The sequence below is a fragment of the Stenella coeruleoalba genome (genome assembly GCF_951394435.1).
Source record: "Stenella coeruleoalba genome assembly, contig: scaffold_288, whole genome shotgun sequence".
Lineage (NCBI taxonomy): Eukaryota > Metazoa > Chordata > Mammalia > Artiodactyla > Delphinidae > Stenella > Stenella coeruleoalba.
This window is the reverse complement of record NW_027646215.1, coordinates 253,949-280,513: the sequence shown is the minus strand read 5'-3', so window position 1 is coordinate 280,513 and position 26,565 is coordinate 253,949. Positions and strand designations below refer to the sequence as shown.

At 43.9% G+C, this 26,565-nt stretch overlaps 1 long non-coding RNA gene across 2 annotated transcripts in view; it reads left to right on the top strand.

The window, feature by feature from the left end:
* The window catches only part of LOC307181254, a 98,115-nt gene that overhangs the window by 20,412 nt on the left and 51,138 nt on the right, over positions 1-26,565 (top strand). Inside the window, exon 2 of one of the 2 annotated variants that reach the window (XR_013826229.1) lies at positions 3,252-3,333. This is a non-coding gene — a long non-coding RNA (uncharacterized lncRNA). Of the gene's footprint in view, positions 1-3,251; positions 3,334-19,052; positions 19,125-26,565 lie in introns of those variants that run through there. The other variant, XR_013826230.1, reaches the window with a different exon arrangement.

Sequence of the window (26,565 nt, the reverse complement as noted above, 5' to 3'; positions counted from 1 at the left end):
TTCTGTTCTGTAATTCAGTTTCTGTGTAGCCAAGTTTACATTCCGTGTATTACTGATATCTTATGATGTTTCTTTTTCTGTGTGACTTATTTCAGTTAGAATCATCGTACCTGAATCTACTCATTATGCTGCTACGGGTCTGATGACATAGATTTCATTGCTGAGTGATACTGCATTGTACGTAAGTACCACAAGTTCTTTATCCATTTTTCACTTTCTGCGATGTTGAACTTGTACTGTAAACGAGGTTCTTGTAAACAGAGCCGTTCCAAACTTTGGGGTGGCTGTGTCTTTTCGATTTTAATTTCCCTAAGCTATAGGACCATAAGTGGAAGTGCCCTAGGCTCTGTTGCTTTGTTTTTTAGATGTTTCAGGAAACACCATACACTTCTCCTGAGTGTCTGTTGGCAATTTACATCCCGCCCATCAGCATAACAAGGCTCCCAGTTCTCAATGGCCTGTTGCCTTTCTGGATTTTACACTTTTTTCAGATGGCCCTTTTGACCGGGGGGAAGTGAGACTTCATTGTAGTGCAGATTTCCTTTGCAAGCTTGCTTGGTTGGCCAAAAAGGGCGTATGCGTTTTTTCCTGAATATATTCAGGAAAAAACGCATACACCCTTTTTGGCCAAGTGCATCATTGTGGACGTTCTGCCTCTTTTCCTATGCTTTCAATGCAATTCCAGTCTGCCTCCTGAAATCGGTTTCCTGCAATTCTGCCCCGCTTTCAAGTCCTCTTGGCAGCCTTACTTCAGTCTATTTTTGGACGATAGCTGTCATTTATAACTCTGCAGGTTTGTGAATTACAGTGCCCCTGAGCTCCTTTCTTCAACTCGCTTTCTTGTGACCTGGCCGCAACACCGCAGGATGGCTTCAGGCCCTAATCTGGTTCTGGCCCGGCATGCTGAGCCTTTGGTTAATTCCTCTTCCTGGTGGGAAATGAGAGTTAAATATGCCCGTTCAGACACCTCCAGCTAGTCTCTCATTGGTTCTCGCTATTCCTGTTCATCTTCCGCAGAAATTGCAAACTGGGCCAAACAGGAGGTTAAAGGGACTGACTCTCCAAGTGGGGAGAGTGTTAGTAAAGCGTCTGGAATGTTGCACCCGAGTACCAGGGGAGGAAAACTGAGACATATTTGAACACGTCTCCCGTTCACATGGTTGATCATACTCTGGGTTCCACATGCATGTTTTAGCTGAAGGAAGAATACCTTAAACCTGGAGAGTTGAGACCCGTGGAATGGGTACCATGCAATATGACTTCAAAGGGTCTTCATTTGCTCACCGAACCTCTCCAATCCTATCACTGCTGCGTTTATGCCCCTGGACACACGCTTAATTCTCTTTTGGAGACATAGCAATCCATAGGTTTCAAGATACTTACTAGTCAGGTACATTCTTAGGCGTTTAATATGGGGTGTTGAGTCCATTTCGTTGAGCAAGGAGTAGCTCTTGTCTATTCCATATTTGGCTTAAGGAACTTTATCTGTGCTCATTTCAATCCCTGGTTTTTTGCAGCACCCCAACTCACCTTTCCCCTTAAGCAAGAATAAGTTGTTTTTCTAAATTTGAGACCCTGTTCTGTTCTGTAATTCAGTTTCTGTGTAGCCAAGTTTACATTCCGTGTATTACTGATATCTTATGATGTTTCTTTTTCTGTGTGACTTACTTCAGTTAGAATCATCATACCTGAATCCACTCATTGTGCTGCTAAGGGCCTGATGACACAGATTTCATTGCTGAGTGATATTGCTTTGTAAGTAAATACCACAACTTCTTTATCCATTTTTCACTTTCTGCGATGTTGAACTTGTACTGTAAACGAGGTTCTTGTAAACAGAGCCATTCCAAACTTTGAGGTGGCTGTGTCTTTTTGATTTTAATTTCCCTAAGCTATAGGACCATAAGTGGAAGTGCCCTAGGCTCTGTTGCTTTGTTTTTTAGATGTTTCAGGAAACACCATACACTTCTCCCAAGTGTCTGTTGGCAATTTACATCCCGCCCATCAGCATAACAAGGCTCCCAGTTCTCAATGGCCTGTTGCCTTTCTGGATTTTACACTTTTTTCAGATGGCCCTTTTGACCGGGGGGAAGTGAGACTTCATTGTAGTGCAGATTTCCTTTGCAAGCTTGCTTGGTTGGCCAAAAAGGGCGTATGCGTTTTTTCCTGAATATATTCAAGAAAAAACGCATACGCCCTTTTTGGCCAAGTGCATCATTGTGGACGTTCTGCCTCTTTTCCTATGCTTTCAATGCAATTTCAGTCTGCCTCCTGAAATCGGTTTCCTGCAATTCTGCCCCGCTTTCAAGTCCTCTTGGCAGCCTTACTTCAGTATATTTTTGCACGATAGCTGTCATTTATAACTCTGCAGGTTTGTGAATTACAGTTCCCCTGAGCTCCTTTCTTCAACTCGCTTTCTTTTGAGCTGGCCGCAACACCGCAGGATGGCTTCAGGCCCTAATCTGGTTCCGGTACGGCACGCTGAGCCTTTGGTTATTTCCTCTTCCTGGTGGGAAATGAGAGTTAAATTTGCCCGTCCAGACACCTCCAGCTAGCCTCTCATTGGTTCTCACTATTCCTGTTCATTTTCCGCAGAAATTGCAAACTGGGCCAAACAGGAGGTTAAAGGCGCTGACTCTCCAAGTGGGGAGAGTGTTAGTAAAGCGTCTGGAATGTTGCACCCGAGTACCAGGGGAGGAAAACTGAGACATATTTGAACACGTCTCCCGTTCACATGGTTGATCATACTCTGGGTTCCACATGCATGTTTTAGCTGAAGGAAGAATACCTTAAACCTGGAGAGTTAAGACCCGTGTAATGGGTACCATGCAATATGACTTCAAAGGGTCTTCATTTGCTCACCGAACCTCTCCAATCCTATCACTGCTGCGTTTATGCCCCTGTACACATGCTTGATTCTCTTTCGGAGACATAGCAATCCATAGGTTTTAAGATACTTACTAGTCAGGTACATTCTTAGGCGTTTAATATGCGGTGTTGAGTCCATTTCGTTGAGCAAGGAGTAGCTCTTGTCTATTCCATATTTGACTTAAGGAACTTTATCTGTGCTCATTTTAATCTCTGATTTTATGCAGCACCCCAACTCACCTTTACCCTTAAGCAAGCATAAGTTGCTTTTCTAAATTTGAGACCCTGTTCTGTTCTGTAATTCAGTTCCTGTGTAGCCAAGTTTACATTCCGTGTATTACTGATATCTTATGATGTTTCTTTTTCTGTGTGACTTACTTCAGTTAGAATCATCATACCTGAATCCACTCATTGTGCTGCTAAAGGCCTGATGACACATATTTCATTGCTGAGTGATATTGCTTTGTAAGTAAATACCACAACTTCTTTATCCATTTTTCACTTTCTGCGATGTTGAACTTGTACTGTAAACGAGGTTCTTGTAAACAGAGCCGTTCCAAACTTTGGGGTGGCTGTGTCTTTTTGATTTTAATTTCCCTAAGCTATAGGACCATAAGTGGCAGTGCCCTAGGCTCTGTTGCTTTGTTTTTTAGATGTTTCAGGAAACACCATACACTTCTCCCGAGTGTCTGTTGGCAATTTACATCCCGCCCATCAGCATAACAAGGCTCCCAGTTCTCCATGGCCTGTCCTGCCTTTCTGGATTTTACACTTTTTTCAGATGGCCCTTTTGACCGGGGGGAAGTGAGACTTCATTGTAGTGCAGATTTCCTTTGCAAGCTTGCTTGGTTGGCCAAAAAGGGCGTATGCGTTTTTTCCTGAATATATTCAGGAAAAAACGCATACGCCCTTTTTGGCCAAGTGCATCATTGTGGACGTTCTGCCTCTTTTCCTATGCTTTCAATGCAATTCCAGTCTACCTCCTGAAATCGGTTTCCTGCAATTCTGCCCCGCTTTCAAGTCCTCTTGGCAGCCTTACTTCAGTCTATTTTTGGACGATAGCTGTCATTTATAACTCTGCAGGTTTGTGAATTACAGTGCCCCTGAGCTCCTTTCTTCAACTCGCTTTCTTGTGACCTGGCCGCAACACCGCAGGATGGCTTCAGGCCCTAATCTGGTTCCGGCCCGGCATGCTGAGCCTTTGGTTAATTCCTCTTCCTGGTGGGAAATGAGAGTTAAATTTGCCCGTCCAGACACCTCCAGCTAGCCTCTCATTGGTTCTCGCTATTCCTGTTCATCTTCCGCAGAAATTGCAAACTGGGCCAAACAGGAGGTTAAAGGGACTGACTCTCCAAGTGGGGAGAGTGTTAGTAAAGCGTCTGGAATGTTGCACCCGAGTACCAGGGGAGGAAAACTGAGACATATTTGAACACGTCTCCCGATCACATGGTTGATCATACTCTAGGTTCCACATGCATGTTTTAGCTGAAGGAAGAATACCTTAAACCTGGGTAGTTGAAACCCGTGGAATGGGTACCATGCAATATGACTTCAAAGGGTCTTCATTTGCTCACCGAACCTCTCCAATCCTATCACTGCTGCGTTTACGCCCCTGTACACATGCTTGATTCTCTTTCAGAGACATAGCAATCCATAGGTTTTAAGATACTTACTAGTCAGGTACATTCTTAGGCGTTTAATATGGGGTGTTTAGTCCATTTCGTTGAGCAAGGAGTAGCTCTTTTCTATTCCATATTTGGCTTAAGGAACTTTATCTGTGCTCATTTCAATCTCTGGTTTTATGCAGGACCCCAACTCACCTTTACCTTTAAGCAAGAATAAGTTGGTTTTCTAAATTTGAGACCCTGTTCTGTTCTGTAATTCAGTTCCTGTGTAGCCAAGTTTACATTCCGTGTATTACTGATATCTTATGATGTTTCTTTTTCTGTGTGACTTACTTCAGTTAGAATCATCATACCTGAATCCACTCATTGTGCTGCTAAGGGCCTGATGACATAGATTTCATTACTGAGTGATATTGCTTTGTAAGTAAATACCACAACTTCTTTATCCATTTTTCACTTTCTGCGATGTTGAACTTGTACTGTAAACGAGGTTCTTGTAAACAGAGCCGTTCCAAACTTTGGGGTGGCTGTGTCTTTTTGATTTTAATTTCCCTAAGCTATAGGACCATAAGTGGAAGTGCCCTAGGTTCTGTTGCTTTGTTTTTTAGATGTTTCAGGAAACACCATACACTTCTCCCGAGTGGTTGTTGGCAATTTACATCCCGCCCATCAGCATAACAAGGCTCCCAGTTCTCCATGGCCTGTCGTGCCTTTCTGGATTTTACACTTTTTTCAGATGGCCCTTTTGACCGGGGGGAAGTGAGACTTCATTGTAGTGCAGATTTCCTTTGCAAGCTTGCTTGGTTGGCCAAAAAGGGCGTATGCGTTTTTTCCTGAATATATTCAGGAAAAAACGCATACGCCCTTTTTGGCCAAGTGCATCATTGTGGACGTTCTGCCTCTTTTCCTATGCTTTCAATGCAATTCCAGTCTGCCTCCTGAAATCGGTTTCCTGCAATTCTGCCCCGCTTTCAAGTCCTCTTGGCAGCCTTACTTCAGTCTATTTTTGGACGATAGCTGTCATTTATAACTCTGCAGGTTTGTGAATTACAGTGCCCCTGAGCTCCTTTCTTCAACTCGCTTTCTTGTGACCTGGCCGCAACACCGCAGGATGGCTTCAGGCCCTAATCTGGTTCTGGCCCGGCATGCTGAGCCTTTGGTTAATTCCTCTTCCTGGTGGGAAATGAGAGTTAAATATGCCCGTTCAGACACCTCCAGCTAGTCTCTCATTGGTTCTCGCTATTCCTGTTCATCTTCCGCAGAAATTGCAAACTGGGCCAAACAGGAGGTTAAAGGGACTGACTCTCCAAGTGGGGAGAGTGTTAGTAAAGCGTCTGGAATGTTGCACCCGAGTACCAGGGGAGGAAAACTGAGACATATTTGAACACGTCTCCCGTTCACATGGTTGATCATACTCTGGGTTCCACATGCATGTTTTAGCTGAAGGAAGAATACCTTAAACCTGGAGAGTTGAGACCCGTGGAATGGGTACCATGCAATATGATTTCAAAGGGTCTTCATTTGCTCACCGAACCTCTCCAATCCTATCACTGCTGCGTTTATGCCCCTGGACACACGCTTGATTCTCTTTTGGAGACATAGCAATCCATAGGTTTCAAGATACTTACTAGTCAGGTACATTCTTAGGCGTTTAATATGGGGTGTTGAGTCCATTTCGTTGAGCAAGGAGTAGCTCTTGTCTATTCCATATTTGGCTTAAGGAACTTTATCTGTGCTCATTTCAATCTCTGGTTTTTTGCAGCACCCCAACTCACCTTTCCCCTTAAGCAAGAATAAGTTGTTTTTCTAAATTTGAGACCCTGTTCTGTTCTGTAATTCAGTTTCTGTGTAGCCAAGTTTACATTCCGTGTATTACTGATATCTTATGATGTTTCTTTTTCTGTGTGACTTACTTCAGTTAGAATCATCACACCTGAATCCACTCATTGTGCTGCTAAGGGCCTGATGACACAAATTTCATTGCTGAGTGATATTGCTTTGTAAGTAAATACCACAAGTTCTTTATCCATTTTTCACTTTCTGCGATGTTGAACTTGTACTGTAAATGAGGTTCTTGTAAACAGAGCCGTTCCAAACTTTGGGGTGGCTGTGTCTTTTTGATTTTAATTTCCCTAAGCTATAGGACCATAAGTGGAAGTGCCCTAGGCTCTGTTGCTTTGTTTTTTAGATGTTTCAGGAAACACCATACACTTCTCCCGAGTGTCTGTTGGCAATTTACATCCCGCCCATCAGCATAACAAGGCTCCCAGTTCTCAATGGCCTGTTGCCTTTCTGGATTGTACACTTTTTACAGATGGCCCTTTTGACCGGGGGGAACTGAGACTTCATTGTAGTGCAGATTTCCTTTGCAAGCTTGCTTGGTTGGCCAAAAAGGGCGTATGCGTTTTTTTCTGAATATATTCAGGAAAAAACGCATACGCCCTTTTTGGCCAAGTGCATCATTGTGGACGTTCTGCCTCTTTTCCTATGCTTTCAATGCAATTCCAGTCTACCTCCTGAAATCGGTTTCCTGCAATTCTGCCCCGCTTTCAAGTCCTCTTGGCAGCCTTACTTCAGTCTATTTTTGGACGATAGCTGTCATTTATAACTCTGCAGGTTTGTGAATTACAGTGCCCCTGAGCTCCTTTCTTCAACTCGCTTTCTTGTGACCTGGCCGCAACACCGCAGGATGGCTTCAGGCCCTAATCTGGTTCCGGCCCGGCATGCTGAGCCTTTGGTTAATTCCTCTTCCTGGTGGGAAATGAGAGTTAAATTTGCCCGTCCAGACACCTCCAGCTAGCCTCTCATTGGTTCTCGCTATTCCTGTTCATCTTCCGCAGAAATTGCAAACTGGGCCAAACAGGAGGTTAAAGGGACTGACTCTCCAAGTGGGGAGAGTGTTAGTAAAGCGTCTGGAATGTTGCACCCGAGTACCAGGGGAGGAAAACTGAGACATATTTGAACACGTCTCCCGATCACATGGTTGATCATACTCTAGGTTCCACATGCATGTTTTAGCTGAAGGAAGAATACCTTAAACCTGGGTAGTTGAAACCCGTGGAATGGGTACCATGCAATATGACTTCAAAGGGTCTTCATTTGCTCACCGAACCTCTCCAATCCTATCACTGCTGCGTTTACGCCCCTGTACACATGCTTGATTCTCTTTCAGAGACATAGCAATCCATAGGTTTTAAGATACTTACTAGTCAGGTACATTCTTAGGCGTTTAATATGGGGTGTTTAGTCCATTTCGTTGAGCAAGGAGTAGCTCTTTTCTATTCCATATTTGGCTTAAGGAACTTTATCTGTGCTCATTTCAATCTCTGGTTTTATGCAGGACCCCAACTCACCTTTACCTTTAAGCAAGAATAAGTTGGTTTTCTAAATTTGAGACCCTGTTCTGTTCTGTAATTCAGTTCCTGTGTAGCCAAGTTTACATTCCGTGTATTACTGATATCTTATGATGTTTCTTTTTCTGTGTGACTTACTTCAGTTAGAATCATCATACCTGAATCCACTCATTGTGCTGCTAAGGGCCTGATGACATAGATTTCATTACTGAGTGATATTGCTTTGTAAGTAAATACCACAACTTCTGTATCCATTTTTCACTTTCTGCGATGTTGAACTTGTACTGTAAACGAGGTTCTTGTAAACAGAGCCGTTCCAAACTTTGGGGTGGCTGTGTCTTTTTGATTTTAATTTCCCTAAGCTATAGGACCATAAGTGGAAGTGCCCTAGGTTCTGTTGCTTTGTTTTTTAGATGTTTCAGGAAACACCATACACTTCTCCCGAGTGGTTGTTGGCAATTTACATCCCGCCCATCAGCATAACAAGGCTCCCAGTTCTCCATGGCCTGTCGTGCCTTTCTGGATTTTACACTTTTTTCAGATGGCCCTTTTGACCGGGGGGAAGTGAGACTTCATTGTAGTGCAGATTTCCTTTGCAAGCTTGCTTGGTTGGCCAAAAAGGGCGTATGCGTTTTTTCCTGAATATATTCAGGAAAAAACGCATACGCCCTTTTTGGCCAAGTGCATCATTGTGGACGTTCTGCCTCTTTTCCTATGCTTTCAATGAAATTCCAGTCTGCCTCCTGAAATCGGTTTCCTGCAATTCTGCCCCGCTTTCAAGTCCTCTTGGCAGCCTTACTTCAGTCTATTTTTGGACGATAGCTGTCATTTATAACTCTGCAGGTTTGTGAATTACAGTGCCCCTGAGCTCCTTTCTTCAACTCGCTTTCTTGTGACCTGGCCGCAACACCGCAGGATGGCTTCAGGCCCTAATCTGGTTCTGGCCCGGCATGCTGAGCCTTTGGTTAATTCCTCTTCCTGGTGGGAAATGAGAGTTAAATATGCCCGTTCAGACACCTCCAGCTAGTCTCTCATTGGTTCTCGCTATTCCTGTTCATCTTCCGCAGAAATTGCAAACTGGGCCAAACAGGAGGTTAAAGGGACTGACTCTCCAAGTGGGGAGAGTGTTAGTAAAGCGTCTGGAATGTTGCACCCGAGTACCAGGGGAGGAAAACTGAGACATATTTGAACACGTCTCCCGTTCACATGGTTGATCATACTCTGAGTTCCACATGCATGTTTTAGCTGAAGGAAGAATACCTTAAACCTGGAGAGTTGAGACCCGTGGAATGGGTACCATGCAATATGACTTCAAAGGGTCTTCATTTGCTCACCGAACCTCTCCAATCCTATCACTGCTGCGTTTATGCCCCTGGACACACGCTTGATTCTCTTTTGGAGACATAGCAATCCATAGGTTTCAAGATACTTACTAGTCAGGTACATTCTTAGGCGTTTAATATGCGGTGTTGAGTCCATTTCGTTGAGCAAGGAGTAGCTCTTGTCTATTCCATATTTGACTTAAGGAACTTTATCTGTGCTCATTTTAATCTCTGATTTTATGCAGCACCCCAACTCACCTTTACCCTTAAGCAAGCATAAGTTGCTTTTCTAAATTTGAGACCCTGTTCTGTTCTGTAATTCAGTTCCTGTGTAGCCAAGTTTACATTCCGTGTATTACTGATATCTTATGATGTTTCTTTTTCTGTGTGACTTACTTCAGTTAGAATCATCATACCTGAATCCACTCATTGTGCTGCTAAAGGACTGATGACACATATTTCATTGCTGAGTGATATTGCTTTGTAAGTAAATACCACAACTTCTTTATCCATTTTTCACTTTCTGCGATGTTGAACTTGTACTGTAAACGAGGTTCTTGTAAACAGAGCCGTTCCAAACTTTGGGGTGGCTGTGTCTTTTTGATTTTAATTTCCCTAAGCTATAGGACCATAAGTGGAAGTGCCCTAGGCTCTGTTGCTTTGTTTTTTAGATATTTCAGGAAACACCATACACTTCTCCCAAGTGTCTGTTGGAAATTTACATCCCGCCCATCAGCATAACAAGGCTCCCAGTTCTCAATGGCCTGTTGCCTTTCTGGATTGTACACTTTTTACAGATGGCCCTTTTGACCGGGGGGAACTGAGACTTCATTGTAGTGCAGATTTCCTTTGCAAGCTTGCTTGGTTGGCCAAAAAGGGCGTATGCGTTTTTTTCTGAATATATTCAGGAAAAAACGCATACGCCCTTTTTGGCCAAGTGCATCATTGTGGACGTTCTGCCTCTTTTCCTATGCTTTCAATGAAATTCCAGTCTACCTCCTGAAATCGGTTTCCTGCAATTCTGCCCCGCTTTCAAGTCCTCTTGGCAGCCTTACTTCAGTCTATTTTTGGACGATCGCTGTCATTTATAACTCTGCAGGTTTGTGAATTACAGTGCCCCTGAGCTCCTTTCTTCAACTCGCTTTCTTGTGACCTGGCCGCAACACCGCAGGATGGCTTCAGGCCCTAATCTGGTTCCGGCCCGACATGCTGAGCCTTTGGTTAATTCCTCTTCCTGGTGGGAAATGAGAGTTAAATTTGCCCGTCCAGACACCTCCAGCTAGCCTCTCATTGGTTCTCGCTATTCCTGTTCATCTTCCGCAGAAATTGCAAACTGGGCCAAACAGGAGGTTAAAGGCGCTGACTCTCCAAGTGGGGAGAGTGTTAGTAAAGCGTCTGGAATGTTGCACCCGAGTACCAGGGGAGGAAAACTGAGACATATTTGAACACGTCTCCCGTTCACATGGTTGATCATACTTGGGTTCCACATGCATGTTTTAGCTGAAGGAAGAATACCTTAAACCTGGAGAGTTGAGACCCGTGTAAAGGGTACCATGCAATATGACTTCAAAGGGTCTTCATTTGCTCACCGAACCTCTCCAATCCTATCACTGCTGCGTTTATGCCCCTGTACACATGCTTGATTCTCTTTTGGAGACATAGCAATCCATAGGTTTTACGATACTTACTAGTCAGGTACATTCTTAGGCGTTTAATATGCGGTGTTGAGTCCATTTCGTTGAGCAAGGAGTAGCTCTTGTCTATTCCATATTTGACTTAAGGAACTTTATCTGTGCTCATTTCAATCTCTGGTTTTATGCAGCACCCCAACTCACCTTTACCCTTAAGCAAGCATAAGTTGGTTTTCTAAATTTGAGACCCTGTTCTGTTCTGTAATTCAGTTCCTGTGTAGCCAAGTTTACATTCCGTGTATTACTGATATCTTATGATGTTTCTTTTTCTGTGTGACTTATTTCAGTTAGAATCATCACACCTGAATCCACTCAATGTGCTGCTAAGGGCCTGATGACACAAATTTCATTGCTGAGTGATATTGCTTTGTAAGTAAATACCACAACTTCTTTATCCATTTTTCACTTTCTGCGATGTTGAACTTGTACTGTAAACGAGGTTCTTGTAAACAGAGCCGTTCCAAACTTTGGGGTGGCTGTGTCTTTTTGATTTTAATTTCCCTAAGCTATACGACCATAAGTGGCAGTGCCCTAGGCTCTGTTGCTTTGTTTTTTAGATGTTTCAGGAAACACCATACACTTCTCCCGAGTGTCTGTTGGCAATTTACATCCCGCCCATCAGCATAACAAGGCTCCCAGTTCTCCATGGCCTGTCCTGCCTTTCTGGATTTTACACTTTTTTCAGATGGCCCTTTTGACCGGGGGGAAGTGAGACTTCATTGTAGTGCAGATTTCCTTTGCAAGCTTGCTTGGTTGGCCAAAAAGGGCATATGCGTTTTTTCCTGAATATATTCAGGAAAAAACGCATACGCCCTTTTTGGCCAAGTGCATCATTGTGGACGTTCTGCCTCTTTTCCTATGCTTTCAATGCAATTCCAGTCTACCTCCTGAAATCGGTTTCCTGCAATTCTGCCCCGCTTTCAAGTCCTCTTGGCAGCCTTACTTCAGTCTATTTTTGGACGATAGCTGTCATTTATAACTCTGCAGGTTTGTGAATTACAGTGCCCCTGAGCTCCTTTCTTCAACTCGCTTTCTTGTGACCTGGCCGCAACACCGCAGGATGGCTTCAGGCCCTAATCTGGTTCCGGCCCGGCATGCTGAGCCTTTGGTTAATTCCTCTTCCTGGTGGGAAATGAGAGTTAAATTTGCCCGTCCAGACACTTCCAGCTAGCCTCTCATTGGTTCTCGCTATTCCTGTTCATCTTCCGCAGAAATTGCAAACTGGGCCAAACAGGAGGTTAAAGGGACTGACTCTCCAAGTGGGGAGAGTGTTAGTAAAGCGTCTGGAATGTTGCACCCGAGTACCAGGGGAGGAAAACTGAGACATATTTGAACACGTCTCCCGATCACATGGTTGATCATACTCTAGGTTCCACATGCATGTTTTAGCTGAAGGAAGAATACCTTAAACCTGGGTAGTTGAAACCCGTGGAATGGGTACCATGCAATATGACTTCAAAGGGTCTTCATTTGCTCACCGAACCTCTCCAATCCTATCACTGCTGCGTTTACGCCCCTGTACACATGCTTGATTCTCTTTCAGAGACATAGCAATCCATAGGTTTTTCGATAATTAATAGTCAGGTACATTCTTAGGCGTTTAATATGCGGTGTTGAGTCCATTTCGTTGAGCAAGGAGTAGCTCTTGTCTATTCCATATTTGACTTAAGGAACTTTATCTGTGCTCATTTCAATCTCTGGTTTTATGCAGCACCCCAACTCACCTTTCCCCTTAAGCAAGCATAAGTTGGTTTTCTAAATTTGATACCCTGTTCTGTTCTATAATTCAGTTCCTGTGTAGCCAAGTTTACATTCCGTGTATTACTGATATCTTATGATGTTTCTTTTTCCGTCTGACTTATTTCAGTTAGAATCATCATACCTGAATCCACTCATTGTGATGCTAAGGGCCTGATGACATAGATTTCATTGCTGAGTGATATTGCTTTGTAAGTAAATACCACAACTTCTTTATCCATTTTTCACTTTCTGCGATGTTGAACTTGTACTGTAAACGAGGTTCTTGTAAACAGAGGCGTCCCAAACTTTGGGGTGGCTGTGTCTTTTTGATTTTAATTTCCCTAAGCTATAGGACCATAAGTGGCAGTGCCCTAGGCTCTGTTGCTTTGTTTTTTAGATGTTTCAGGAAACACCATACACTTCTCCCGAGTGGTTGTTGGCAATTTACATCCCGCCCATCAGCATAACAAGGCTCCCAGTTCTCCATGGCCTGTCCTGCCTTTCTGGATTTTACACTTTTTTCAGATCGCCCTTTTGACCGGGGGGAAGTGAGACTTCATTGTAGTGCAGATTTCCTTTGCAAGCTTGCTTGGTTGGCCAAAAAGGGCGTATGCGTTTTTTTCTGAATATATTCAGGAAAAAACGCATACGCCCTTTTTGGCCAAGTGCATCATTGTGGACGTTCTGCCTCTTTTCCTATGCTTTCAATGCAATTCCAGTCTACCTCCTGAAATCGGTTTCCTGCAATTCTGCCCCGCTTTCAAGTCCTCTTGGCAGCCTTACTTCAGTCTATTTTTGGACGATAGCTGTCATTTATAACTCTGCAGGTTTGTGAATTACAGTGCCCCTGAGCTCCTTTCTTCAACTCGCTTTCTTGTGACCTGGCCGCAACACCGCAGGATGGCTTCAGGCCCTAATCTGGTTCCGGCACGGCACGCTGAGCCTTTGGTTATTTCCTCTTCCTGGTGGGAAATGAGAGTTAAATTTGCCCGTCCAGACACCTCCAGCTAGTCTCTCATTGGTTCTCGCTATTCCTGTTCATCTTCCGCAGAAATTGCAAACTGGGCCAAACAGGAGGTTAAAGGGACTGACTCTCCAAGTGGGGAGAGTGTTAGTAAAGCGTCTGGAATGTTGCACCCGAGTACCAGGGGAGGAAAACTGAGACATATTTGAACACGTCTCCCGATCATATGGTTGATCATACTCTGGGTAACACATGCATGTTTTAGCTGAAGGAAGAATCCCTTAAACCTGGAGAGTTGAGACCCGTGTAATGGGTACCATGCAATATGACTTCAAAGGGTCTTCATTTGCTCACCGAACCTCTCCAATCCTATCACTGCTGCGTTTATGCCCCTGTACACATGCTTGATTCTCTTTCGGAGACATAGCAATCCATAGGTTTTAAGATACTTACTAGTCAGGTACATTCTTAGGCGTTTAATATGCGGTGTTGAGTCCATTTCGTTGAGCAAGGAGTAGCTCTTGTCTATTCCATATTTGACTTAAGGAACTTTATCTGTGCTCATTTCAATCTCTGGTTTTATGCAGCACCCCAACTCACCTTTACCCTTAAGCAAGCATAAGTTGGTTTTCTAAATTTGAGAACCTGTTCTGATTTGGAATTCAGTTCCTGTGTAGCCAAGTTTACATTCCGTGTATTAGTGATATCTTATGATGTTTCTTTTTCTGTGTGACTTATTTCAGTTAGAATCATCGTACCTGAATCTACTCATTATGCTGCTACGGGCCTGATGACATAGATTTCATTGCTGAGTGATACTGCATTGTACGTAAGTACCACAAGTTCTTTATCCATTTTTCACTTTCTGCGATGTTGAACTTGTACTGTAAACGAGGTTCTTGTAAACAGAGCCGTTCCAAACTTTGGGGTGGCTGTGTCTTTTTGATTTTAATTTCCCTAAGCTATAGGACCATAAGTGGCAGTGCCCTAGGCTCTGTTGCTTTGTTTTTTAGATGTTTCAGGAAACACCATACACTTCTCCCAAGTGTCTGTTGGCAATTTACATCCCGCCCATCAGCATAACAAGGCTCCCAGTTCTCAATGGCCTGTTGCCTTTTTGGATTTTACACTTTTTTCAGATGGCCCTTTTGACCGGGGGGAAGTGAGACTTCATTGTAGTGCAGATTTCCTTTGCAAGCTTGCTTGGTTGGCCAAAAAGGGCGTATGCGTTTTTTCCTGAATATATTCAGGAAAAAACGCATACGCCCTTTTTGGCCAAGTGCATCATTGTGGACGTTCTGCCTCTTTTCCTATGCTTTCAATGAAATTCCAGTCTACCTCCTGAAATCGGTTTCCTGCAATTCTGCCCCGCTTTCAAGTCCTCTTGGCAGCCTTACTTCAGTCTATTTTTGGACGATAGCTGTCATTTATAACTCTGCAGGTTTGTGAATTACAGTGCCCCTGAGCTCCTTTCTTCAACTCGCTTTCTTGTGACCTGGCCGCAACACCGCAGGATGGCTTCAGGCCCTAATCTGGTTCCGGTACGGCATGCTGAGCCTTTGGTTATTTCCTCTTCCTGGTGGGAAATGAGAGTTAAATTTGCCCGTCCAGACACCTCCAGCTAGCCTCTCATTGGTTCTCGCTATTCCTGTTCATCTTCCGCAGAAACTGCAAACTGGGCCAAACAGGAGGTTAAAGGCGCTGACTCTCCAAGTGGGGAGAGTGTTAGTAAAGCGTCTGGAATGTTGCACCCGAGTACCAGGGGAGGAAAACTGAGACATATTTGAACACGTCTCCCGTTCACATGGTTGATCATACTTAGGTTCCACATGCATGTTTTAGCTGAAGGAAGAATACCTTAAACCAGGAGAGTTGAGACTCGTGTAATGGGTACCATGCAATATGACTTCAAAGGGTCTTCATTTGCTCACCGAACCTCTCCAATCCTATCACTGCTGCGTTTATGCCCCTGTACACATGCTTGATTCTCTTTTGGAGACATAGCAATCCATAGGTTTTACGATACTTACTAGTCAGGTACATTCTTAGGCGTTTAATATGCGGTGTTGAGTCCATTTCGTTGAGCAAGGAGTAGCTCTTGTCTATTCCATATTTGACTTAAGGAACTTTATCTGTGCTCATTTCAATCTCTGGTTTTATGCAGCACCCCAACTCACCTTTACCCTTAAGCAAGCATAAGTTGCTTTTCTAAATTTGAGACCCTGTTCTGTTCTGTAATTCAGTTCCTGTGTAGCCAAGTTTACATTCCATGTATTACTGATATCTTATGATGTTTCTTTTTCTGTGTGACTTATTTCAGTTAGAATCATCATACCTGAATCCACTCATTGTGATGCTAAGGGCCTGATGACATAGATTTCATTGCTGAGTGATATTGCTTTGTAAGTAAATACCACAACTTCTTTATCCATTTTTCACTTTCTGCGATGTTGAACTTGTACTGTAAACGAGGTTCTTGTAAACAGAGGCGTCCCAAACTTTGGGGTGGCTGTGTCTTTTTGATTTTAATTTCCCTAAGCTATAGGACCATAAGTGGCAGTGCCCTAGGCTCTGTTGCTTTGTTTTTTAGATGTTTCAGGAAACACCATACACTTCTCCCGAGTGTCTGTTGGCAATTTACATCCCGCCCATCAGCATAACAAGGCTCCCAGTTCTCCATGGCCTGTCCTGCCTTTCTGGATTTTACACTTTTTTCAGATGGCCCTTTTGACCGGGGGGAAGTGAGACTTCATTGTAGTGCAGATTTCCTTTGCAAGCTTGCTTGGTTGGCCAAAAAGGGCGTATGCGTTTTTTCCTGAATATATTCAGGAAAAAACGCATACGCCCTTTTTGGCCAAGTGCATCATTGTGGACGTTCTGCCTCTTTTCCTATGCTTTCAATGAAATTCCAGTCTACCTCCTGAAATCGGTTTCCTGCAATTCTGCCCCGCTTTCAAGTCCTCTTGGCAGCCTTACTTCAGTCTATTTTTGGACGATAGCTGTCATTTATAACTCTGCAGGTTTGTGAATTACAGTGCCCCTGAGCTCCTTTCTTCAACTCGCTTTCTTGTGACCTGGCCGCAACACCGCAGGATGGCTTCAGGCCCTAATCAGGTTCCGGCCCGGAATGCTGAGCCTTTGGTTATTTCCTCTTCCTGGTGGGAAATGAGAGTTAAATTTGCCCATCCAGACACCTCCAGCTAGCCTCTCATTGGTTTTCGCTATTCCTGTTCATCTTCCGCAGAAATTGCAAACTGGGCGAAACAGGAGGTTAAAGGGACTGACTCTCCAAGTGGGGAGAGTGTTAGTAAAGTGTCTGGAATATTGCACCCGAGTACCAGGGGAGGAAAACTGAGACATATTTGAACACGTCTCCCGATCACATGGTTGATCATACTCTAGGTTCCACATGCATGTTTTAGCTGAAGGAAGAATACCTTAAACCTGGGTAGTTGAAACCCGTGGAATGGGTACCATGCAATATGACTTCAAAGGGTCTTCATTTGCTCACCGCACCTCTCCAATCCTATCACTGCTGCGTTTATGCCCCTGTACACATGCTTGATTCTCTTTCGGAGACATAGCAATCCATAGGTTTTACGATACTTACTAGTCAGGTACATTCTTAGGCGTTTAATATGCGGTGTTGAGTCCATTTCATTGAGCAAGGAGTAGCTCTTGTCTATTCCATATTTGACTTAAGGAACTTTATCTGTGCTCATTTCAATCTCTGGTTTTATGCAGCACCCCAACTCACCTTTCCCCTTAAGCAAGCATAAGTTGGTTTTCTAAATTTGAGACCCTGTTCTGTTCTGTAATTCAGTTCCTGTGTAGCCAAGTTTACATTCCGTGTATTACTGATATCTTATGATGTTTCTTTTTCTGTGTGACTTATTTCAGTTAGAATCATCATACCTGAATCCACTCATTGTGATGCTAAGGGCCTGATGACATAGATTTCATTGCTGAGTGATATTGCTTTGTAAGTAAATACCACAACTTCTTTATCCATTTTTCACTTTCTGCGATGTTGAACTTGTACTGTAAACGAGGTTCTTGTAAACAGAGCCGTTCCAAACTTTGGGGTGGCTGTGTCTTTTTGATTTTAATTTCCCTAAGCTATAGGACCATAAGTGGCAGTGCCCTAGGCTCTGTTGCTTTGTTTTTTAGTTGTTTCAGGAAACACGATACACTTCTCCCGAGTGTCTGTTGGCAATTTACATCCCGCCCATCAGCATAACAAGGCTCCCAGTTCTCCATGGCCTGTCCTGCCTTTCTGGATTTTACACTTTTTTCAGATGGCCCTTTTGACCGGGGGGAAGTGAGACTTCATTGTAGTGCAGATTTCCTTTGCAAGCTTGCTTGGTTGGCCAAAAAGGGCGTATGCGTTTTTTCCTGAATATATTCAGGAAAAAACGCATACGCCCTTTTTAGCCAAGTGCATCATTGTGGACGTTCTGCCTCTTTTCCTATGCTTTCAATGCAATTCCAGTCTACCTCCTGAAATCGGTTTCCTGCAATTCTGCCCCGCTTTCAAGTCCTCTTGGCAGCCTTACTTCCGTCTATTTTTGGACGATAGCTGTCATTTATAACTCTGCAGGTTTGTGAATTACAGTGCCCCTGAGCTCCTTTCTTCAACTCGCTTTCTTGTGACCTGGCCGCAACACCGCAGGATGGCTTCAGGCCCTAATCTGGTTCCGGCCCGGCATGCTGAGCCTTTGGTTAATTCCTCTTCCTGGTGGGAAATGAGAGTTAAATTTGCCCGTCCAGACACCTCCAGCTAGCCTCTCATTGGTTCTCGCTATTCCTGTTCATCTTCAGCAGAAATTGCAAACTGGGCGAAACAGGAGGTTAAAGGGACTGACTCTCCAAGTGGGGAGAGTGTTAGTAAAGCGTCTGGAATGTTGCACCCGAGTACCAGGGGAGGAAAACTGAGACATATTTGAACACGTCTCCCGTTCACATGGTTGATCATACTTAGGTTCCACATGCATGTTTTAGCTGAAGGAAGAATACCTTAAACCAGGAGAGTTGAGACTCGTGTAATGGGTACCATGCAATATGACTTCAAAGGGTCTTCATTTGCTCACCGAACCTCTCCAATCCTATCACTGCTGCGTTTATGCCCCTGTACACATGCTTGATTCTCTTTTGGAGACATAGCAATCCATAGGTTTTACGATACTTACTAGTCAGGTACATTCTTAGGCGTTTAATATGCGGTGTTGAGTCCATTTCGTTGAGCAAGGAGTAGCTCTTGTCTATTCCATATTTGGCTTAAGGAACTTTATCTGTGCTCATTTCAATCTCTGGTTTTATGCAGCACCCCAACTCACCTTTACCCTTAAGCAAGCATAAGTTGGTTTTCTAAATTTGAGACCCTGTTCTGTTCTGTAATTCAGTTCCTGTGTAGCCAAGTTTACATTCCGTGTATTACTGATATCTTATGATGTTTCTTTTTCTGTGTGACTTATTTCAGTTAGAATCATCATACCTGAATCCACTCATTGTGATGCTAAGGGCCTGATGACATAGATTTCATTGCTGAGTGATATTGCTTTGTAAGTAAATACCACAACTTCTTTATCCATTTTTCACTTTCTGCGATGTTGAACTTGTACTGTAAACGAGGTTCTTGTAAACAGAGGCGTCCCAAACTTTGGGGTGGCTGTGTCTTTTTGATTTTAATTTCCCTAAGCTATAGGACCATAAGTGGCAGTGCCCTAGGCTCTGTTGCTTTGTTTTTTAGATGTTTCAGGAAACACCATACACTTCTCCCGAGTGTCTGTTGGCAATTTACATCCCGCCCATCAGCATAACAAGGCTCCCAGTTCTCCATGGCCTGTCCTGCCTTTCTGGATTTTACACTTTTTTCAGATGGCCCTTTTGACCGGGGGGAAGTGAGACTTCATTGTAGTGCAGATTTCCTTTGCAAGCTTGCTTGGTTGGCCAAAAAGGGCGTATGCGTTTTTTCCTGAATATATTCAGGAAAAAACGCATACGCCCTTTTTGGCCAAGTGCATCATTGTGGACGTTCTGCCTCTTTTCCTATGCTTTCAATGCAATTCCAGTCTACCTCCTGAAATCGGTTTCCTGCAATTCTGCCCCGCTTTCAAGTCCTCTTGGCAGCCTTACTTCAGTCTATTTTTGGACGATAGCTGTCATTTATAACTCTGCAGGTTTGTGAATTACAGTGCCCCTGAGCTCCTTTCTTCAACTCGCTTTCTTTTGAGCTGGCCGCAACACCGCAGGATGGCTTCAGGCCCTAATCTGGTTCCGGTACGGCACGCTGAGCCTTTGGTTATTTCCTCTTCCTGGTGGGAAATGAGAGTTAAATTTGCCCGTCCAGACACCTCCAGCTAGCCTCTCATTGGTTCTCGCTATTCCTGTTCATCTTCCGCAGAAATTGCAAACTGGGCCAAACAGGAGGTTAAAGGCGCTGACTCTCCAAGTGGGGAGAGTGTTAGTAAAGCGTCTGGAATGTTGCACCCGAGTACCAGGGGAGGAAAACTGAGACATATTTGAACACGTCTCCCGTTCACATGGTTGATCATACTTGGGTTCCACATGCATGTTTTAGCTGAAGGAAGAATACCTTAAATCTGGAGAGTTGAGACCCGTGTAATGGGAACCATGCAATATGACTTCAAAGGGTCTTCATTTGCTCACCGAACCTCTCCAATCCTATCACTGCTGCGTTTATGCCCCTGTACACATGCTTGATTCTCTTTCGGAGACATAGCAATCCATAGGTTTTACGATACTTACTAGTCAGGTACATTCTTAGGCGTTAAATATGCGGTGTTGAGTCCATTTCGTTGAGCAAGGAGTAGCTCTTGTCTATTCCATATTTGGCTTAAGGAACTTTATCTGTGCTCATTTCAATCTCTGGTTTTATGCAGCACCCCAACTCACCTTTACCCTTAAGCAAGCATAAGTTGGTTTTCTAAATTTGAGACCCTGTTCTGTTCGGTAATTCAGTTCCTGTGTAGCCAAGTTTACATTCCGTGTATTACTGATATCTTATGATGTTTCTTTTTCTGTGTGACTTACTTCAGTTAGAATCATCATACCTGAATCCACTCATTGTTCTGCTAAGGGCCTGATGACACAGATTTCATTGCTGAGTGATATTGCTTTGTAAGTAAATACCACAACTTCTTTATCCATTTTTCACTTTCTGCGATGTTGAACTTGTACTGTAAACGAGGTTCTTGTAAACAGAGCTGTTCCAAACTTTGGGGTGGCTGTGTCTTTTTGATTTTAATTTCCCTAAGCTATAGGACCATAAGTGGAAGTGCCCTAGGTTCTGTTGCTTTGTTTTTTAGATGTTTCAGGAAACACCATACACTTCTCCCGAGTGGTTGTTGGCAATTTACATCCCGCCCATCAGCATAACAAGGCTCCCAGTTCTCCATGGCCTGTCCTGCCTTTCTGGATTTTACACTTTTTTCAGATGGCCCTTTTGACCGGGGAGAAGTGAGACTTCATTGTAGTGCAGATTTCCTTTGCAAGCTTGCTTGGTTGGCCAAAAAGGGCGTATGCGTTTTTTCCTGAATATATTCAGGAAAAAACGCATACGCCCTTTTTGGCCAAGTGCATCATTGTGGACGTTCTGCCTCTTTTCCTATGCTTTCAATGCAATTCCAGTCTACCTCCTGAAATCGGTTTCCTGCAATTCTGCCCCGCTTTCAAGTCCTCTTGGCAGCCTTACTTCAGTCTATTTTTGGACGATAGCTGTCATTTATAACTCTGCAGGTTTGTGAATTACAGTGCCCCTGAGCTCCTTTCTTCAACTCGCTTTCTTGTGACCTGGCCGCAACACCGCAGGATTGCTTCAGGCCCTAATCTGGTTCCGCCACGGCATGCTGAGCCTTTGGTTACTTCCTCTTCCTGGTGGGAAATGAGAGTTAAATTTGCCCGTCCAGACACCTCCAGCTAGCCTCTCATTGGTTCTCGCTATTCCTGTTCATCTTCCGCAGAAATTGCAAACTGGGCCAAACAGGAGGTTAAAGGGACTGACTCTCCAAGTGGGGAGAGTGTTAGTAAAGCGTCTGGAATGTTGCACCCGAGTACCAGGGGAGGAAAACTGAGACATATTTGAACACGTCTCCCGATCACATGGTTGATCATACTCTAGGTTCCACATGCATGTTTTAGCTGAAGGAAGAATACCTTAAACCTGGGTAGTTGAAACCCGTGGAATGGGTACCATGCAATATGACTTCAAAGGGTCTTCATTTGCTCACCGAACCTCTCCAATCCTATCACTGCTGCGTTTATGCCCCTGTACACATGCTTGATTCTCTTTCGGAGACATAGCAATCCATAGGTTTTAAGATACTTACTAGTCAGGTACATTCTTAGGCGTTTAATATGCGGTGTTGAGTCCATTTCGTTGAGCAAGGAGTAGCTCTTGTCTATTCCATATTTGGCTTAACGAACTTTATCTGTGCTCTTTTCAATCTCTGGTTTTATGCAGCACCCCAACTCACCTTTACCCTTAAGCAAGCATAAGTTGTTTTTCTAAATTTGAGACCCTGTTCTGTTCTGTAATTCAGTTCCTGTGTAGCCAAGTTTACATTCCGTGTATTACTGATATCTTATGATGTTTCTTTTTCTGTGTGACTTATTTCAGTTAGAATCATCATACCTGAATCCACTCATTGTGCTGCTAAGGGCCTGATGACATAGATTTCATTGCTGAGTGATATTGCTTTGTAAGTGAATACCACAACTTCTTTATCCATTTTTCACTTTCTGCGATGTTGAACTTGTACTGTAAACGAGGTTCTTGTAAACTGATCCGTTCCAAACTTTGGGGTGGCTGTGTCTTTTTGAATTTAATTTCCCTAAGCTATAGGACCATAAGTGGCAGTGCCCTAGGCTCTGTTGCTTTGTTTTTTAGATGTTTCAGGAAACACCATACACTTCTCCCAAGTGTCTGTTGGCAATTTACATCCCGCCCATCAGCATAACAAGGCTCCCAGTTCTCCATGGCCTGTTGCCTTTCTGGATTTTACACTTTTTTCAGATGGCCCTTTTGACCGGGGGGAAGTGAGACTTCATTGTAGTGCAGATTTCCTTTGCAAGCTTGCTTGGTTGGCCAAAAAGGGCGTATGCGTTTTTTCCTGAATATATTCAGGAAAAAACGCATACGCCCTTTTTGGCCAAGTGCATCATTGTGGACGTTCTGCCTCTTTTCCTATGCTTTCAATGCAATTCCAGTCTACCTCCTGAAATCGGTTTCCTGCAATTCTGCCCCGCTTTCAAGTCCTCTTGGCAGCCTTACTTCAGTCTATTTTTGGACGATAGCTGTCATTTATAACTCTGCAGGTTTGTGAATTACAGTGCCCCTGAGCTCCTTTCTTCAACTCGCTTTCTTGTGACCTGGCCGCAACACCGCAGGATGGCTTCAGGCCCTAATCTGGTTCCGGCACGGCACGCTGAGCGTTTGGTTATTTCCTCTTCCTGGTGGGAAATGAGAGTTAAATTTGCCCGTCCAGACACCTCCAGCTAGCCTCTCAATGGTTCTCGCTATTCCTGTTCATCTTCCGCAGAAATTGCAAACTGGGCCAAACAGGAGGTTAAAGGGACTGACTCTCCAAGTGGGGAGAGTGTTAGTAAAGCGTCTGGAATGTTGCACCCGAGTACCAGGGGAGGAAAACTGAGACATATTTGAACACGTCTCCCGATCACATGGTTGATCATACTCTAGGTTCCACATGCATGTTTTAGCTGAAGGAAGAATACCTTAAACCTGGGTAGTTGAAACCCGTGGAATGGGTACCATGAAATATGACTTCAAAGGGTCTTCATTTGCTCACCGAACCTCTCCAATCCTATCACTGCTGCGTTTATGCCCCTGTACACATGCTTGATTCTCTTTCGGAGACATAGCAATCCATAGGTTTTAAGATACTTACTAGTCAGGTACATTCTTAGGCGTTTAATATGCGGTGTTGAGTCCATTTCGTTGAGCAAGGAGTAGCTCTTGTCTATTCCATATTTGGCTTAAGGAACTTTATCTGTGCTCATTTCAATCTCTGGTTTTATGCAGCACCCCAACTCACCTTTACCCTTAAGCAAGCATAAGTTGTTTTTCTAAATTTGAGACCCTGTTCTGTTCGGTAATTCAGTTCCTGTGTAGCCAAGTTTACATTCCGTGTATTACTGATATCTTATGATGTTTCTTTTTCTGTGTGACTTATTTCAGTTAGAATCATCATACCTGAATCCACTCATTGTGCTGCTAAGGGCCTGATGACATAGATTTCATTGCTGAGTGATATTGCTTTGTAAGTGAATACCACAACTTCTTTATCCATTTTTCACTTTCTGCGATGTTGAACTTGTACTGTAAACGAGGTTCTTGTAAACAGAGCCGTTCCAAACTTTGGGGTGGCTGTGTCTTTTTGAATTTAATTTCCCTAAGCTATAGGACCATAAGTGGCAGTGCCCTAGGCTCTGTTGCTTTGTTTTTTAGATGTTTCAGGAAACACCATACACTTCTCCCAAGTGTCTGTTGGCAATTTACATCCCGCCCATCAGCATAACAAGGCTCCCAGTTCTCCATGGCCTGTTGCCTTTCTGGATTTTACACTTTTTTCAGATGGCCCTTTTGACCGGGGGGAAGTGAGACTTCATTGTAGTGCAGATTTCCTTTGCAAGCTTGCTTGGTTGGCCAAAAAGGGCGTATGCGTTTTTTCCTGAATATATTCAGGAAAAAACGCATACGCCCTTTTTGGCCAAGTGCATCATTGTGGACGTTCTGCCTCTTTTCCTATGCTTTCAATGCAATTCCAGTCTACCTCCTGAAATCGGTTTCCTGCAATTCTGCCCCGCTTTCAAGTCCTCTTGGCAGCCTTACTTCAGTCTATTTTTGGACGATAGCTGTCATTTATAACTCTGCAGGTTTGTGAATTACAGTGCCCCTGAGCTCCTTTCTTCAACTCGCTTTCTTGTGACCTGGCCGCAACACCGCAGGATGGCTTCAGGCCCTAATCTGGTTCCGGCACGGCACGCTGAGCCTTTGGTTATTTCCTCTTCCTGGTGGGAAATGAGAGTTAAATTTGCCCGTCCAGACACCTCCAGCTAGCCTCTCATTGGTTCTCGCTATTCCTGTTTATCTTCCGCAGAAATTGCAAACTGGGCCAAACAGGAGGTTAAAGGGACTGACTCTCCAAGTGGGAGAGTGTTAGTAAAGCGTCTGGAATGTTGCACCCGAGTACCAGGGGAGGAAAACTGAGACATATTTGAACACGTCTCCCGATCACATGGTTGATCATACTCTAGGTTCCACATGCATGTTTTAGCTGAAGGAAGAATACCTTAAACCTGGGTAGTTGAAACCCGTGGAATGGGTACCATGCAATATGACTTCAAAGGGTCTTCATTTGCTCACCGAACCTCTCCAATCCTATCACTGCTGCGTTTATGCCCCTGTACACATGCTTGATTCTCTTTCGGAGACATAGCAATCCATAGGTTTTAAGATACTTACTAGTCAGGTACATTCTTAGGCGTTTAATATGCGGTGTTGAGTCCATTTCGTTGAGCAAGGAGTAGCTCTTGTCTATTCCATATTTGGCTTAAGGAACTTTATCTGTGCTCATTTCAATCTCTGGTTTTATGCAGCACCCCAACTCACCTTTACCCTTAAGCAAGCATAAGTTGTTTTTCTAAATTTGAGACCCTGTTCTGTTCTGTAATTCAGTTCCTGTGTAGCCAAGTTTACATTCCGTGTATTACTGATATCTTATGATGTTTCTTTTTCTGTGTGACTTATTTCAGTTAGAATCATCATACCTGAATCCACTCATTGTGCTGCTAAGGGCCTGATGACATAGATTTCATTGCTGAGTGATATTGCTTTGTAAGTGAATACCACAACTTCTTTATCCATTTTTCACATTCTGCGATGTTGAACTTGTACTGTAAACGAGGTTCTTGTAAACAGAGCCGTTCCAAACTTTGGGGTGGCTGTGTCTTTTTGATTTTAATTTCCCTAAGCTATAGGACCATAAGTGGAAGTGCCCTAGGCTCTGTTGCTTTGTTTTTTAGATGTTTCAGGAAACACCATACACTTCTCCCAAGTGTCTGTTGGCAATTTACATCCCGCCCATCAGCATAACAAGGCTCCCAGTTCTCCATGGCCTGTTGCCTTTCTGGATTTTACACTTTTTTCAGATGGCCCTTTTGACCGGGGGGAAGTGAGACTTCATTGTAGTGCAGATTTCCTTTGCAAGCTTGCTTGGTTGGCCAAAAAGGGCGTATGCGTTTTTTCCTGAATATATTCAGGAAAAAACGCATACGCCCTTTTTGGCCAAGTGCATCATTGTGGACGTTCTGCCTCTTTTCCTATGCTTTCAATGCAATTCCAGTCTACCTCCTGAAATCGGTTTCCTGCAATTCTGCCCCGCTTTCAAGTCCTCTTGGCAGCCTTACTTCAGTCTATTTTTGGACGATAGCTGTCATTTATAACTCTGCAGGTTTGTGAATTACAGTGCCCCTGAGCTCCTTTCTTCAACTCGCTTTCTTTTGAGCTGGCCGCAACACTGCAGGATGGCTTCAGGCCCTAATCTGGTTCCGGTACGGCACGCTGAGCCTTTGGTTATTTCCTCTTCCTGGTGGGAAATGAGAGTTAAATTTGCCCGTCCAGACACCTCCAGCTAGCCTCTCATTGGTTCTCGCTATTCCTGTTCATCTTCCGCAGAAATTGCAAACTGGGCCAAACAGGAGGTTAAAGGCGCTGACTCTCCAAGTGGGGAGAGTGTTAGTAAAGCGTCTGGAATGTTGCACCCGAGTACCAGGGGAGGAAAACTGAGACATATTTGAACACGTCTCCCGTTCACATGGTTGATCATACTTGGGTTCCACATGCATGTTTTAGCTGAAGGAAGAATACCTTAAATCTGGAGAGTTGAGACCCGTGTAATGGGAACCATGCAATATGACTTCAAAGGGTCTTCATTTGCTCACCGAACCTCTCCAATCCTATCA